Raw genomic sequence first — 16568 nt, forward strand, 5'->3', positions numbered from 1 at the left:
GTGTATACATTTAGCACTACCTGTGACTAAAGCACGCTGGGTCTTCTTTGTTCTTCTCTAACCTCCTCTCCATTTAGTCCCCCGCCTACGCTGTGTACTGTATCGTCGTCGCGGTGGGGGCTTAGGGATCCGCGAGTTATCACGAACGAGTTGGGATAACGGAACGGCTCTATATAACCCTGATAATCGCACAGTATAATTCATGTCAATGACGTCGGGTTAACTCCATACACATCTTGCCCCGATACAATATTATCTACATATATATAATTACTGCTGAAATATATAAAACACAAGTAATTAATAATAGAGTATAAATAAATCAAACCTTAATTGAGCGATGTCCCAATTAAAAGTCACTGGTTGAGAAATCAGATTTAAAAAAAAACTTAGTTTTTTTTTTTAAATAATAAATCTCTTGTCTTTGTACACAAATTGTAGAGAGCGAAAGGAATGACGCATGTACTAGGACCTAACACACAATCACACTTGCAACACCAACACCTTTTAAACACTTAAAATATATGTATATATATATGTATATGTATATGTAGTCCGAGAGAGTGCTGCTGTAGCAGCGCGAGATATAGACACTGCTGTGACTAAACGATAATGATAAGGACGAGTACGACAGTTACGTACGCCGTCGAGGACAGTGGACGACTGAGTAGTCTCTGTCGTGGTACTACTACCGAAGGCTGGCTACAACAACGCCAGCGCCTGGCGAACGCCAACGGGGAAGTGGGGAAGTGCGACAGGCATCGACGGCCCGTGCCTCGAGTTGTAGAGTAGAGAGCCGGCGATGTGCCACACGGTGAGAGAAACGGAGAATCTTGATGTAGATGAGTTTAAGAATGAGAGTGACAAGGATGAGAATTAAATTTAAAGGGAGAAAGATGTATATATTCACGGATCATACGACTTGCAAGTCTACCGTCTGCTTCATGAGAGAGAGAATTCCCTTCCATGTCCCAATCACTCCCTACTACTACTACTACTACTGACTACTACTACACAGGCATATTCAACTCTACTCGACTCTACACAACTCCTTTTAGCCGTCTCTGTTGTGTGTTCCCTCGGGCACTGTGTGCTCCTGTCGTGAATCTATCCTTTTCACACACACACACGCGCGCTGTCGTATGAACGTGTGCACCTTCTCCTCGAATGCTGTCCTGTCCCCACTATTCTGGAGTTACGATCCGACCATGGACACTACGCCGTGGTGATGGTGCTGGTGCTGGTGATGTTACCCCGCCAACGCCACTTCCAACACTCAAGTGTATTCCGTGGACTGTAGAAACGAACCACTACTAGTATTATTACTACTCCATACCTACTCCGGAGTATGGGAGAGATCTATATAGATTATAGCTATATGTTGCTGCTTTGCCGATCTTCACCCCTTACCCCGACTACATACTCTCTGTATGGTATCGTAGTCTCTGTACGCCGATGTGTAGTCTCTTTACTACTCTTTACTATACCACACTTTCACCCTCTCTCGCTTTAACATACCGTGAGATATCATTTTTTTTCTTTGTTAAGCGCGAATGACGGTGATGAAGAGGACAAAGAGAAAGGAAGATAAAAAAAATGGAAAAGAGGAAGAGGATGAGGATGAGGATGTCGACAACCAAGAGGACCAAGACCAACCTTGTGGCTGTGAGTGGAACGACCGAATTTCAAGTGCCGGACTGCACTGCCCCTCTTATTCCGCATTTTTTTTATGCTTTGTTTTAGTTTTTATTTTTTTATTTCCTTACTTTTGTGGGTTACTTTTTTTCTTCAGTTTTTCATATATTTTTTTTTTTTTTAAGTTTTTAAGCTCATGATATCTCGAGGGATGTTTCACCGCAGGCGACGACGAATAGGTTCAACGTTGATAAAAAAATTTTTTGTTTCCAAATATCTTTTTTTGAAGAATGCCATTTTTTATTTATTTATTTGTCAGTTTAGCTTCAATTAAAATAAATAAATGTCTGCGTGTGTGGATGCTTACACACTAAACTATGTTAGAATGAATGATTTAATTACCAGATTAAACTGAAATATTTATATGAAACGTATGAATCAGAAGTACAAAGTAAAGTGGAATTAATGTGGATTGATTATTATGTCAGTTTAAGTATGTATATATGTATATAGTGTATCAAGTAAAATTATTTCTCAGTACTTTAGATATGAATTGAGGACAGTTACTAACGATTTTCCACCTACGAGAGAGATATCTATTCCTTTTATACCCACTATTTCATATATATATGTATATATACGCGCACAGTTATGTAGTGGATCTTTATACAGAAAGAAGTAAGAGGATCGCATCTATAAGTTGGGTATAAAATTTTATCGATACAAAACTTTTCCAATGAATCTTTATTACGAAAATTTAAAAACTTATCAACGGTAATCCAAAGCAATTAAAAAAAAATTCTGATATAATGAACTAATATTTTTTATTGATGGGTAAACAAATATATGAGATTGCACTGTAAAAAATTTGCGGACTAAATCGGAGTAAATGACTACTTATTTATTTAGTTCCCTCGGAGTGAAATTTACTCCAAAGGGAATTTTAATTTAATATTAAAACTGTGAATTGGAGTGAATACGGATTTAAATAAAATCCAGCAGCTCCGAAATTACTCATATGAAAAAAATTCCCTATTTACTCCGTATGCGGAATGATTTCTTGAGAAAACTCAGGAATTTCGAGTGAATTTGGATGTAAATAAAATTCGTCATCACTTCGAATTCACGCCTGATTTCTTAGTGAGTAAAAAATTGCGGATTAAACTTGGAGTGAATGTGGAGCAGATGACTGCTTATTTATTTAGTCCCATCGGAGTGAAATTTACTCCAAAGGGAATTTTATTTTAATATTAAAACTGTGAATTGGAGTGAATACGAATTTAAATAAAATCCAGCAGCTCCGAAATTACTCCTATAAAAAAAACTCCTTATTTACTCCGTGTGCGGAATGATTTTTAGAAAAAACTTTGGAATTCCGAGTGAATGTGGATTTAAATAAAATCCGTAATCACTTCGAATTCACTCCTGATTTTTTACAGTGTAAAAAATTGCGGATTAAACTCGGAGTGAATGTGGAGCAGGTGACTGCTTATTTATTTAGTCCCCTCGGAGTGAAATTTACTCCAAAGGGAATTTTATTTTAATATTAAAACCGTGAATTGGAGTGAATATGGATTTAAATAAAATCCAGCAGCTCCGAAATCACTCCTATGAAAAAAAAACTCCCTATTTACTCCGTATGCGGAGTGATTTTTTGTAAAAACTCCAAAACTCCGAGTGACGAAGTGAATTCTAATTTAAATAAATTCGTAATTACTCGAAATTCACTTCTGATTTAATGATATTGACTATTAAATAAATAAAAATAAATTTGGAGCAGTATTGGTTATTGTTCCTTCCCTTATTTCTTGAACCCTCTTGTTCTAGACTATCACACCCTGACTCTTTTTCTCTTCCTTCCTTTCCCTTCCTTTCCTTTATATTATTCTACGTTTTACGTTTACCATGTACATATACATATATAATACAACAACACACGATATTTCCCGTCCTTTATACCAACAGTACCGCCATTTTTCACAGCAACAAGGGCACGTAGAGCTACACGCCAGTGCAGTAGTGTAACTCTAGAGAAAGAAAGATTGAGCAGACCCCGAGCAGTAAGTAGTAGAGTACAGTAGAGGGAAATAAGGACACACGCGATAGTGATTTCGTTCGTGTCAAGCATAGCGCTCTGTATATGAACAATTTCTATCTTTCTTACTCCACTTTACCGTATATTACTTTTTATACATCTTATATATCCATATACATATATATGTACTGTACATCTATTAATATATTATTGTTACTATACTTTTTTTCCTCTTCATTTTATCTGACAACCACACCCGGACGTCCGTACACCAGAGAAAGTCTTCACGGCTTAATACTTCTCACTCACCAGCTAATTTTTATTATTATTTTCATTACTTGCAATTTAATAAATTAAACTAATTAAAATTATGTTAATAAATTTATGGATGCATTAGAAATCAAGATCGATGATTAGCTAAAATAAATTATTTAACGTGTTATCCAGTGCGGGATAAAAAATTTAAAAAAAAGGGAAACGGGGGAAAATAAATTTAGCGAGTGGGGGAGAGATTGTCGTCTCTCCGTCGTTTAACGAAGTAGTCAGGACATCTGTCCTTGTCGTGTTCGCGGAGCTTTTGTTCTGGTTCGTCTACCGACCTCACACGCACTTTTCTTTCCTCTTCTCACTTTGCTTGTAATATTCACCGTTCTCACTTGGAATTGTTGCTTGATTCTCTCTTTTAAATTTTTTATTTATTTTATCCTCTACTCGCTCAGTCTTTTTCTCTTATATAGTATATAGTATAGTTTTATATTATACTTATACTCCGGTATCTGCTACATACTCTCTCATACTTTTATATGTATGTATATATGTATGCTTATACTTATCGCATCCGTGATACACGGGTACGTGAAACGGTGTAGTGTGGAGAGACGCAGACACGTGCTTCTGAAACGACTCGACAATTCGTAGACACTCCGTTAACAGGGACTAGAGTGAGAGATGAATAACGCCGAGAGAAAGGACCTCGAGTTAAGAGAGAGTGAGCGAACGTGAGAGGATGAAGAAACGATCGATGCTCATCGAGTTTCAAGGGTATTGGACGCTAGGAAAAATATTACAGGAGAGTTGCATACAGATGTAAATCTTTACACTGAATTTTACAATACTTTGAATTATTGTTGTTATGTTTTCGATTTATTCATTTCAGAACTCAGTCTATCGTTTTTCCTCCATTTTAAAACTCGAAATTTAAATAAATTCAAGTTACACATTTTTAAAATAAGAAATTTAATTCATTATTTATACAATTACCTGATGGATTTAATCTTATGCAAGAAATTTCACATGGGCATTTTGTAAGTTAATGTTGCAATGATTTCTTTTATTACTATATATTATTTCATTTAAAAAGTATAATTTAATTTAACATTAAGTGTGTAATTTACTCGACTGTAATTTCAATTAAATTTTTAAGTAATTGATAATTGTTTGTTAAATATTGGAGTGTAATTAAAATATGGATATTTTTTATAATAAAATTAGAAAGTATTGTCTAGAAAACGAGTTATTTGAATCACAAGGAAAAAAAATTTAATATAGGTTTGAATCGTTTGAATGAATCATTGAGATAACAATGGCTTTATTTTCTCTTATTCGTTTCTTGTTTACTGTTTGATAAATAATTAGCAGTAAAATATTATTTACAAAGAAACAGATAATTATTGAAAGTAAGTGAAATAGTAAATAGTAGATTCGTTAAATGAAATTATCGGTAGATTATTAAAAGAGTAAGTTGGAGTATTGTATTTAGCGGGTTATGGATGTTGAATAAATATTGAAAAGAATCGTCATCTCCCCCATCTGGTTTATGAGGGCATTACCCGACTCGTCCCCTAAACTAAACGTTCGACTGCTTATATGCTGCCCCAAAGTCTACTTCTACTTATACATTTACATTTACCACTAACACTATGGTACAGTAGTACAGTCAGTACAGTGTAGCTTTGAAGCTTCTTGATGGGGCTCCATATCTACTCAAAAACCCACGGATGCGTAGAATCATAGCTCGACACCCGCCCTCTTCCTTATTCTTTTTTCTACGCAGCACAAAATACCCGTTCCGTTCATCCTGGGGTTTAATTTTTATATGGACTGCATGGAAAAAAATAAATAGTAAATGCAACATGATGCAGTCTTGGTAAATAAACATGATGAAATCATGTTGCATCCACATGATTTGTCATGTTTCGGCTACATGATAATCATGTTGCAGTAACATCCCGAGTCGAAATTTAGAGCCTATATAGGTCCCTCTAGCCCTAAATAGATCCGATTTAGAGCCCTGTAGTCCTGTAGCTCCGACTTTGAACCTGGAGGTCCTAACATTCACTGAGAGGTCCGATTTTGAGCCTTCAGGTCCGACAATATTAGTCCCGTAATAAATTTGGATTCATTATAATTGAATAATTTATGATGATTATTATTAATATTATTATTATTACAATAAACCAGGGCTTACAGGCCCTAAATCGGACCTAATTTTGATTTTCATCAGGTCCTAGATTGAACCCGCAAGTGCCGAAAACGGAAATTTGTAGCACCTCAGGGACCAAAATCGGACCTAATTTAACATAGAAACAGACTCTATTTAGAGCCTCCAAGTCCGAAATAGGTCCGACTTTAGAAGGCTCTAAATAGGCTCTGAATTTCGACTCGGGATGAGAAAATCATGTGGCAGCAACATGATTTGCCATGTTTCGGCTACATGACAATCATGTTGCGGTAGCATGAGAAAAATCAGGTGGCAGCAACATGATTTTCATGTAGCCTTAATAGCATAAAATTAAGCTGCAACAACTAAATATTTATGCTTCAGAAAAATTATTTATTATCAAGCAACTAGATTTTTTCGGATTTATAATGTTGCAGATGAAAATTAGAGTAAATTATCAAATTAAATCATTTGTAAATGATATTTTTGCTTAAGGGGTTAGGGGTAGTCAAGATTTTTAAAAAATCGATTTTTTGCTTGATTATTGCTTGATAATAAATCATTTTTCTGAAGCATAAATATTTAGTTGTTGCAGCTTAATTTTATGCTATTAAGGCTACATCAAAATCATGTTGCTGCCACATGATTTTTCTCATGCTACCGCAACATGATTGTCATGTAGCCGAAACATGACAAATCATGTGGATGCAACATGATTTCATCATGTTTGTTTACCAAGACTGCATCATGTTGCATTTACTATTTATTTTTTTCCGTGTGCTAACTTCTACAATGTGTCTAAATCCGAACTTGAAAGTCTAATCGATCGATTTAAATAAAATTCATTAAGTCCAACTAGTGGAGATAAATTATAGAAGAGTAAAATAAGTAAGCAATTTATAAAATTGCATAAATAAATGTTACAGAAATTTATATTACACGCGAAGTAGCTGTTGGAATAAAAATGCATCGCCAAGTATCGATTCTGGCGGGGTAATTACGCTAAGAGCTTCTCGTTTCCGTTTGTGGATCAGCCGCAGATTCGAGGGCTTCATACTTTGTATCTAAGAGCAATTCATTCGTTTCTCTTTTTTCTGTTTATTATTGTTATTATTTTTTTTTATTTTTTTACTCTTCATCATTGTTACTTGTTTCCTTTTTATTTATACTCACTCATTCGTTGGATCAATTATTATTTTAAATATTTTATTTACCTTTTTCATTTAACCATAACAAAGTTCAATAAAATAATTGGTACGCTATAGGATGATATTAAATACCAGAGATCAATTAGCTATATAAATAAAAAACTAATAATTCACACGTGAATCTGGATTTATTTCAATCCGAATTCACTCCGTCATTTGAAGTTCCGGAGTTTAAAAAAAAAATCGCTCGCAGACAAAATAAATAAAAAAGAGTTTTTTTTTAGCGGAGTGATGTGGATTTTATTTCAATCCGCATTAACTCCGGTCTGAAGTTTTGATATTAAAATAAACACGGAGTCAGTTTTACTCCGAGATAATTAAATAAATAAACAGTCATCGGCTCCGCATTTACTCCAGATTTAACCCGCGTTCACCCGCAAATTTTTTATAGTATAAGAAATTCCCTAAAACCAAAAGGGCGTAAATTTTTTTTTTTGTTGCCAATCGTTTTGGAAAAAAATTTGAAAGCCAAGAGGGCGTATAAAATTAAAAGTAATTTATAATTTTTAAAAACTATTTGGCGCGAAAATATGAAAAGGGAGCTCGTAATTATTTCCGTAAATATAAATGTCAAAATTTAAAAGACCACCTCACTACGTATCATCAATTTTTTTTGTAATCAATATTTTCCAAAACTCCCCTTCGGGGTCAAATTCTCTCCAAGGAAATAAAATAAATAAAAAATCATTCACTGCAAATTTTTTGACATCTTACACACAAAATAAAATTAATTGATTTTATAAATAATACGATTATTTAATAGAGGGTTGGCATGAACGAGAATTAAATATACGTATGTATATAATAAGAAGAGAATTTGCCGGCTGGAATTCGTCTTTATTTTGAGTTACATACTTTTGAGCGGTAAGAAGTGTATATAAGAGCCCGAGCACTATTCTTAGGCCAGTTCGGTCACCCTCGCATGTATGCTACACTTCCATCTACATGGATCTGAGTTAGTAAAGTGTACAAGATACTGAACATCATCATGAATAGTGATCTTCACTCTACTAAACTGTTCTATACGTTTATAACCAGGCCCAGATGGTCGCTCAGTCCGAGGAATGCCCCAAGACATGTGATAGTCTTTTCATCTTTTGTAAAATACAATCCCGAATTATTTATTTCATTCACAAAAGCAGCTCAACCAAGTTAACATGACCAATCAGCCACAAATTTTAAAATACTAACTACCAAATACTTTAAATTAATACATATATTGCGAAAAATAATATAATAAAATTAAAATTTTCCAATCATCAATTTAATAATAAATAATATGGATAAAAATAACTGTTTTAATTATAGTATTACATCGCGAGTACGATCTCCAGCTGTTTAAATAGCTCTCAGCTTGCTTATAACACTCTCCTTAATTCAAATTGCGACATAAAAATAAATAAATACAATAAAGATAATAATGAAAAGAAGAAGAAGAAGAAGAAGAAGAAATCGTATGACGAGAATTGAAAGTTTTTAAAAACTGATAAAAATTTTTTGTATATATGTAATGTATGACAACACATACCATTTATGTATACGTAATTACATTTTTAGACGGTACTGTAGTTGTGTAAGCAGTACTGGCGATTGCCGATGCCACCACGACATCCAGGACAATGAAAACAATGTCCGGATGAGTAATCCCTGAGGAAAATGTCGCTATCCTTACTACAGTTAAGTACCGCACAGTATACTGAGGTAGTCACTTAACTATATACTGAAAATTCCATGTATATGTATATGGATAGAAAAACTAGTAATAGAGTCAATAACAACAATAATAACTTGTTGTAAAATGTAAACCCAGTGAGAAAATAGATAACGTATAGCAAAAGCAAATTTGTGGCCCTAGATGCCTCTTGCTAGTGACTAAACTATTATGTAGATAAATACTGAAAAGTTTTAGGATTAGAGGGCTTACGCATAGCAGCAGAGTAAGTTAATGTAAGTGAAAGAAAAGGAGACAGTGACATTAGTACGAAATATAGATGGAGGATGACGATGATGGTGTGGTGGGGCAGGGTGTAAGCAAAAGCCTACTCTCTTAGTCACACGCATACCAATAAACTCCGGGAATCTGAGTCCAAGTACGGTTCGTCTTTGAACGTTGTACTAGTTGACTACCACGGTATAATGTGGGTGCCTATTCAGGTAAAATAAAATAAAATACCATAACTTTAAAACACCTTAATAACCATTGACAATTATTTACAACGTAACTTCCGTTACAACGTCACTCCCTTTCCTTTTTTTTCCTGCTAACTTATTTGAATTTTTTATGTTATTATTATTATTATTATTATTATTATTATTGTTATTATTATTATTGTTGTTGTTGTTAGTATTAATAAATATAAGAGAAGAGACAATTGTGGCTTTTAAAAGATCTCTTAAATATTATGTATATCAAAAATAACATTAATGTAAAATAAATGCTGTTTATTACTAAAGATAAATTACGAGGTTCTAATTAGCAAATTGACTAACTTAATATATTTTAGTGAAGATTCTGTGCAATTTTTAGATACTAATAATCAGAAAAAATATTCCTAGACAAAAATATTATAGATATACTAGATATGAAATTGATTTTTAGATGAAAAAAATTAAATTACTGTTTTTTTCGCATAAATGAAGATTTTCTGAAATGGAGTTAGACAATTTGCTAATTAGAACGTCGGTTAATTCTTTTAAAAATTTTTGTATTATGTAGCGAATGCTAAATAAAATATTCGTTTCATTATAATAATAATAATTATTATTATTATTATTACACGGAAACAACAGAATATTAAAAATTAATAAATAATAGTAAAAAGTGGAATCTGTTATCAATAATTAGTACTATGTACTTAATGCAAAGTAGTTTACTAATTTTTGTAGATTCCTAAAAACTACTATAAATTATTTCAAAAAGTAAGTAAATATTATTACTTTTAGGTATATAAATACGTGACTTATTAGTGAAAATTTATTAATTTATGGCATATGTCTATTAAAAAGTAATGATTGGTCAAATTAAGAATTGCTATCTTAGATACTGATTTTTCCAGCCGAAAAATTGCAAAAGTTACTAACTTTTATTTTATAAATTCGATATCACTGATCAACTATTAGCTTAAAATATCATTTATTCATCATTATAAATTAATTTACAATATACATAAATTGAATAGGTGGTAAATAGTAAAATGAAAAATTAGTATACTAGATACTGATTTTTTGCTCATAAAAATACCGAAAACTTTTAACTCTTATTTTATAAATTCTATCCCATTGACTAATAATTAATATAAAATGTTATTTATTCGTTATTATAAATTAATTTATTATATACATAAATCGAATAAGTGGTAAATTTTTTTAATTTTTCTATGTTTATTTGAATAGTAATAAATAACTGTAGATACCAATCTATCGATTCTTTTCCATATTAATTTTAATATACGAAATTACAAATTTTGCTCTTCTATGTGCAACAAATTTTAATATAAATAATAGCCATTTTGTAATATATAGTGATCCTGGTTTGATATTAGTATACAAATATACTAATTTTGTCAAAAATAAACTACAAACTATTAAACTTTTGAGCATCATTTTTTTCCGTGGTCATTTTTTATTATATTTATTTATAACGTAAGATAATAATCATGATAATTGTATAAGTTAATTTGTGAATAATATATAAATGACAAAATATGTAACAGCAATAATCGAAATGGTTGAATTGTGTGTTATAAACACTGTTGGGGTATCGGTGGGGTCATGGAGTGCGTGGCGCGGGTCGATCCTCCGGCGAAATATGGTACTCTCTCCCTAGCCGAGCAAAACTAACCCCTCTCTCATATATTGGTATATATGTGTGTATAAATGTATGGATATACATATAGGTAGAACGTATATAGATATATGCATGTGTTGAATATATATGTGATATACATATATTTAAATACATGGACAGAATTTCAGACTCACAGTTACCGTCTCGCGGTAGAGCAGAAGAGCGTCCCTGAGAGTTCACACAACCGAGTCCTTCGACTGCAGAGTTGAATTTTCCAACACACGTATATTGTACATGCACATGCACACACAGATTCATGTGACTAAGTATGTATAATATCGCATGCCAGTGTATGTGAATGTATTTTCATATACCAACAAACAAAATGGTCTGTGTGTATCTGGCAATTTCAATCGGGGCGAGTAGTGCGGACGCAGGAGGAGAGAAGATATTGGATGTGTCGGTGAGCTCTAAAGCCAACTCGTTTCGCGTTTGAAAGAGTAGAGAGCGAGGGAGACTCACCGTGACTAAAAGATAGAGAAAGAGGGGGAGGAGAAAAAGGAGACGGAGACGAAGAATAAGAAAAAGATAAAGAGGTAAATAAAATGAGAGAAAAGAGCGAGAAAGCAAGATAGTACAGGCAACGAGAAACGATGGATAAAGTTTGCGTCGACTCTGCCGGTTTAACGCCGTGTATCTCAATTTTAACATGGACCTCAGAAACCTCTTGTTTATCGGCGTACTCGACTCCGATAGCTGTATTACTGGCAAAAAAATCATTCAGTGGAATAGTCAAGTCAAGTGATCTATATATTTGACAATAAGAACAGTATAAACGAAGAAGAAGAAGAAGAAGAAGAAGAAGAAGAAGAAGAAGACGACGAAAGACACATTGAATGTTAGATATGACACGAGAATTCTCTTAAATCAAATAATAAAAAGAGATTTATATTGACAAATACTAAATAGATTGAAATATAAATTGATGATGTGAGAAAACAATATTGTCCACCTGTAGCAATGCAACTCTTGTCTTTGGCACCTGCGTGACGTCACGCGAGGAAACAGCTGGTCGTTTCTTTCTTATATACCTGTCTCTCCTACTGTTGTGTACAGTACTGTATACTTATTTAATAGTACATATATGTACCACCGTGTCGTGTTTTATACTCTCGTCTGTACTGGTATGGTGATAATACATATATACATATATATATATATATATATGGTCTTGTTGTGTTGTGTTGCGTAGTTTGTGTATTGGTGAAGCGCGCGTTCAACGACGTCGTCTCATCCCCATCCCGGCAGCCGGCAGCCGCCAGCTCTTCTCTTCTCTTCTCTTCTCTTCATTTCACTCTACCATACGCCGTATAATACACCGACTACTACTACTCATCGCACTGACATTACTACAACTTTCAGCTACTCCCCCTCACTACTGCACGATGATCGAGGACTTGATTCCAATGCCATGAGTAGTCTTTTAACCGAACCGAAGTTAACCCAAACCCAAACCCGAATATCTTTCACACAGGCCTTTACTCTTACGGCCTTTCAAACACTTTATTTTATTTTTATGTTTCTGTAAACCTACGATAGGTAGTTTTAGTAAAAGTAGCAGCCAATTTTTTTAAAACCGATAATACCATCAGACTAAATTGTAAGAGGAATAGAAGTGAGGAGAGTTTGACCGTTGTCCTTTAAACGCCCAACCGACTATGTAAATATGTATATCTATATGTCTATAAATGTATACATATATACATTTAATATACTGTTGTGTATGCGAGTTGACAACGTGGTATAAAGTATTTTAGGTTTTAGCTTTGGAGTCGAATTATGTTCGGTCTACTAGAAGAAATAAAACAAAATGAAAAATCAAAGCAACTGTGTATCGACATATATGTATATGAAAAGTATATAAAATTGCCATTAAAATTAGTTATGTAGTATTAATAAAAAAAATATTTTATAGAATATATGGGCAATATTTGCCGGAGGTAAATGCCGACGAATCAGCACAAAGAGTTGAGCTGAAGTAAACGCTGACGGAAACAGCTGCAGGCGCGGTGCACTCACATACCTACCGGCTTACCCGTTTGCCAGTATGCTACTGTACTCTATATCTAACTACTCTACTCTAACTCACTATTTTAATGTTTCAGGGGTCAAAGAATAATTACGCGTACTGCACGTGTACACTATATACATTAGTTCGTCATCACTGACAGAAACTGAACCCAAAAGAGAGAGAAAAGAGCTTTGACTTTGATTTATTTTTTCACCTTTATGATTTTATTTTTTATATAATACCTACTTTATCTCTATTTACTTCTTTTTAAAATATTCGTTTGATACTTTTTTTTTTACGGTTTTTCACATCAAAAACGTTGCTCGAGTAAAAAATAACCGCATACATGGATTATATATACTTGTACATGTGTAACTTTTTAAGTACAGTAAAGTAAAAGAGAGTTACAGAAGAATTACTTATCTCATGAAACGTGCCACGTGTTATTCACCATGCTCGAGTCTTTATCTCTTAGTGTTATCTCACCTCTCAGGATCATTTCTCCTCTACTCCCTCTACTCTTCTCCATCTATTTACTTTTTTTCATTTAAACCATATTCCCGTGATATGTAAGCAACTCTTCTCCTTTTACTCTCTGTCCATCTTCTTGTTCTCACAATAATATCCACGTAACACGCATTAAGTTGCTTCTGAGAAACAAGTATAATAACTGCCTCCAAAAATACTTACATATCTACATATATGCAGTATTTTCTACCCCTTTGTCCAGCAGAATGACAATAAAAAACGTCCGTACCAAAGAAGAAATAATAAAAGTAAACCGAGAAGAAAAGTCAGTACGCGGGTTAGAATTAAAAACAAAAAATAGTTTAAAAGCTTTATAAAAATATAAATTCAATAGAGTATAAGTATGTAGAAGAAGAGAAAAGACGTTATAGTTTTATTTCCGTATATTGGTTTGTATATTTTGTAGCTTCCTCAACATTTCCCCTCTTTGTGATCCCGTTGGCCAGGCGCCCTCTCTTTTTTCCTCATACCGATCTACCAGTTCACTCCTATACTACTATACACTCTCAGCAATCCTCTCTTCACATATATATATATATATTCATACATACATATATATGGTACATACAACACATACCACCTCTTCCATTCCATTCTCTCATACTCACATCATGTCGCGCTATGCGCCGATCGCTGAGGTTTCACTCGTGCATACATACTTACATATATATATTATGTATATATATTAGCTACTCTTACATTTAAGTTTACACAGTTCACGGCAAAACTACAGTTAATTCAATCGAATACCGATGTAATAAAAATATATGAAACTTCTTAGTACATTTTTTTTTGTATTCAATTGTGTAAATATTGATGCGCATTACAACGTACTCGATAGTTTATAATTAATAACTATGTATGTATGTATGTAATGCGTATATGTACTTATATATGCTGAATAAAATAATATAAGATACATATTAACAGACTGTAGGAATATTTTTACGTAATAAAAACGGGTACGCTGATTTGCTTCCGCGACTTAGATTGTCTTGGACGATTACGTCAAGGACAGAAAGCTAAGCATTGATGTAGAAGAAGGGACTTGCAGAGCAATTGGGTAATGTCTAGTATAGCGTCATCTATCCGTCCCACGTATAGCTATAATTACATACATATTTTGTTTATGTACAATCTACAGTACATAATATATATTAATGTGTATTTATATTTTAATTAATTTTATCAATAAAACCTTGTACGCTACTTAATAAAAATAATTATTGTCAACAGCTACATAATAGATTAAGTATTTGGATTCAGGTTATCCATTTTATGCATTTATCTCCTTTCATTTAATTTATATTTCACAGCTACAGCCATCGGCATCTAAATCCTACCACTTGGTGTACATTTTGTTGTACAGTTTCCCAAGGTTATGGTTGGTTAGTCTGACCCGTTAAACGACCCTCCACGTTCACCGAATACAAGACAAGTTATTATATCGAGACTACAATATTTTATCTACACGGAAAAAAAATCTACAGGAAACTGCGCTATTGAAAATTTTTAATTAAATATTTTTTTTGATTAAATTTGAAAATTTTATTCAATGATTTTAGTAATCGGAAAAAATTTTCTCAGATGCTAGTTTTTTTTGAGAAACTAAATAAATTTTGATTTTTTTTGTTGGAAAAGTTATTTTTCAAATTAGATATTTAAATGATAATGTAATTTTTTTTATTCTGAGATTTTTTCAAAATTAATACTTGAAAAAAAAGTATTTTTTGACGCAAGAAACATTTTCCACTATGAATTGAAGATGACAGAAAAGTTATTTGAAATTAAAAAAAATTTTTTTTGACAGATAAATAATGAAATAAAAAAATTTCTAAAAAAATGCACATGTCGGAAATTTAATAAACTATACGTGCAATTTTTCAAAAAATTTTTTTATTATTTATTTTTTTGTAAAAAAAAATCCAAAAATTTTTAAATGTCCGCGGACTTTATCGTCATGAATTGAAGACAAAAATTTTCTTAAGCCTGGAAAAAATTTATGGACAGAAGAATTTATTTTTTGCTTCATAAATTTTTTACTCGCTTCAAGAAAATTTTTTGCATTAGAAATTGAAACAAAATTTTCTGAAGGCGAAAAAAAATTCCTGTCAATAAATTTTTTTCTAGTTTTAAGAAAATTTTTGTTTTCAATTCATAGTGTAAAATATTTCTTGCATCAAGAAATCCTTTTTTCTGTGTCCGTAACTCAACACAAATTATATCTGATCTAATAAATAAACATAAAGTGAAATTTTTTTAAAAATGAGAACACGAAAGATAAATATAAAAATTGATTATGTTTTCTAAAAATTTAAGTTACAAAATAAAAATTTGATGAAAGTACTTATATATAAGTTTCAGTCATCAATTGCATTGATCATAAATTAATAATATTAAAAAACAAGATTTATTTAAATATTTAAATTAGTAATTGACAGGGAATATAGCGGTAATGCAGAGCTAATATAACTCTAAAGTAAAAAAAGTTTTAGTAAATTACTCGAAATAAGTATGTTAAACTATAATGTCTTAATCATCTACACGCGTGTCTATCGCAACAAGACTGTGCTATGTCCGAGTAAAGTGCGCCGTCTCCTTTCTATATCGCCCTCGTCGTTGTCGCCGTCGACGTTGCTCGTAGTTTCCCATACCACATCAGTACAGCGACAAGTAGTAGGCATATACACAGAGTACAAACGATGACAAGTAAAGCAACTATACGTCGACCCTACTTTTCGCTGGCTGACCTATAAACCTACTTTCGTTCGTATTAAAAGCGAAATCAACGGAGTTACCTCATTCCACTCTACTCCTAATTTCCCGAACTACACTCATATATATATACATATATATTTGTTAAT

At 32.7% G+C, this 16568-nt stretch overlaps 1 protein-coding gene across 3 annotated transcripts in view; it reads right to left on the minus strand.

Annotated features, from left to right (window-relative positions):
* Window positions 1-16568, minus strand: part of LOC130669774 (uncharacterized) — a 47257-nt gene that overhangs the window by 15330 nt on the left and 15359 nt on the right. The window contains exons 1-2 of one of the 3 annotated variants that reach the window (XM_057472839.1): window positions 329-678; window positions 21-256 (exon numbers count right to left, since the gene is read on the minus strand). The exons of 1 other annotated variant lie outside the window; for it this stretch is intronic. The gene's annotated coding sequence lies outside the window, so the exon portion shown is untranslated. Of the gene's footprint in view, window positions 1-20; window positions 257-328; window positions 679-16568 lie in introns of those variants that run through there. One more of the 3 variants, XM_057472838.1, reaches the window with a different exon arrangement.

This window comes from Microplitis mediator, chromosome 6, assembly GCF_029852145.1.
Source record: "Microplitis mediator isolate UGA2020A chromosome 6, iyMicMedi2.1, whole genome shotgun sequence".
Taxonomy (NCBI): Eukaryota; Metazoa; Arthropoda; class Insecta; order Hymenoptera; family Braconidae; genus Microplitis; species Microplitis mediator.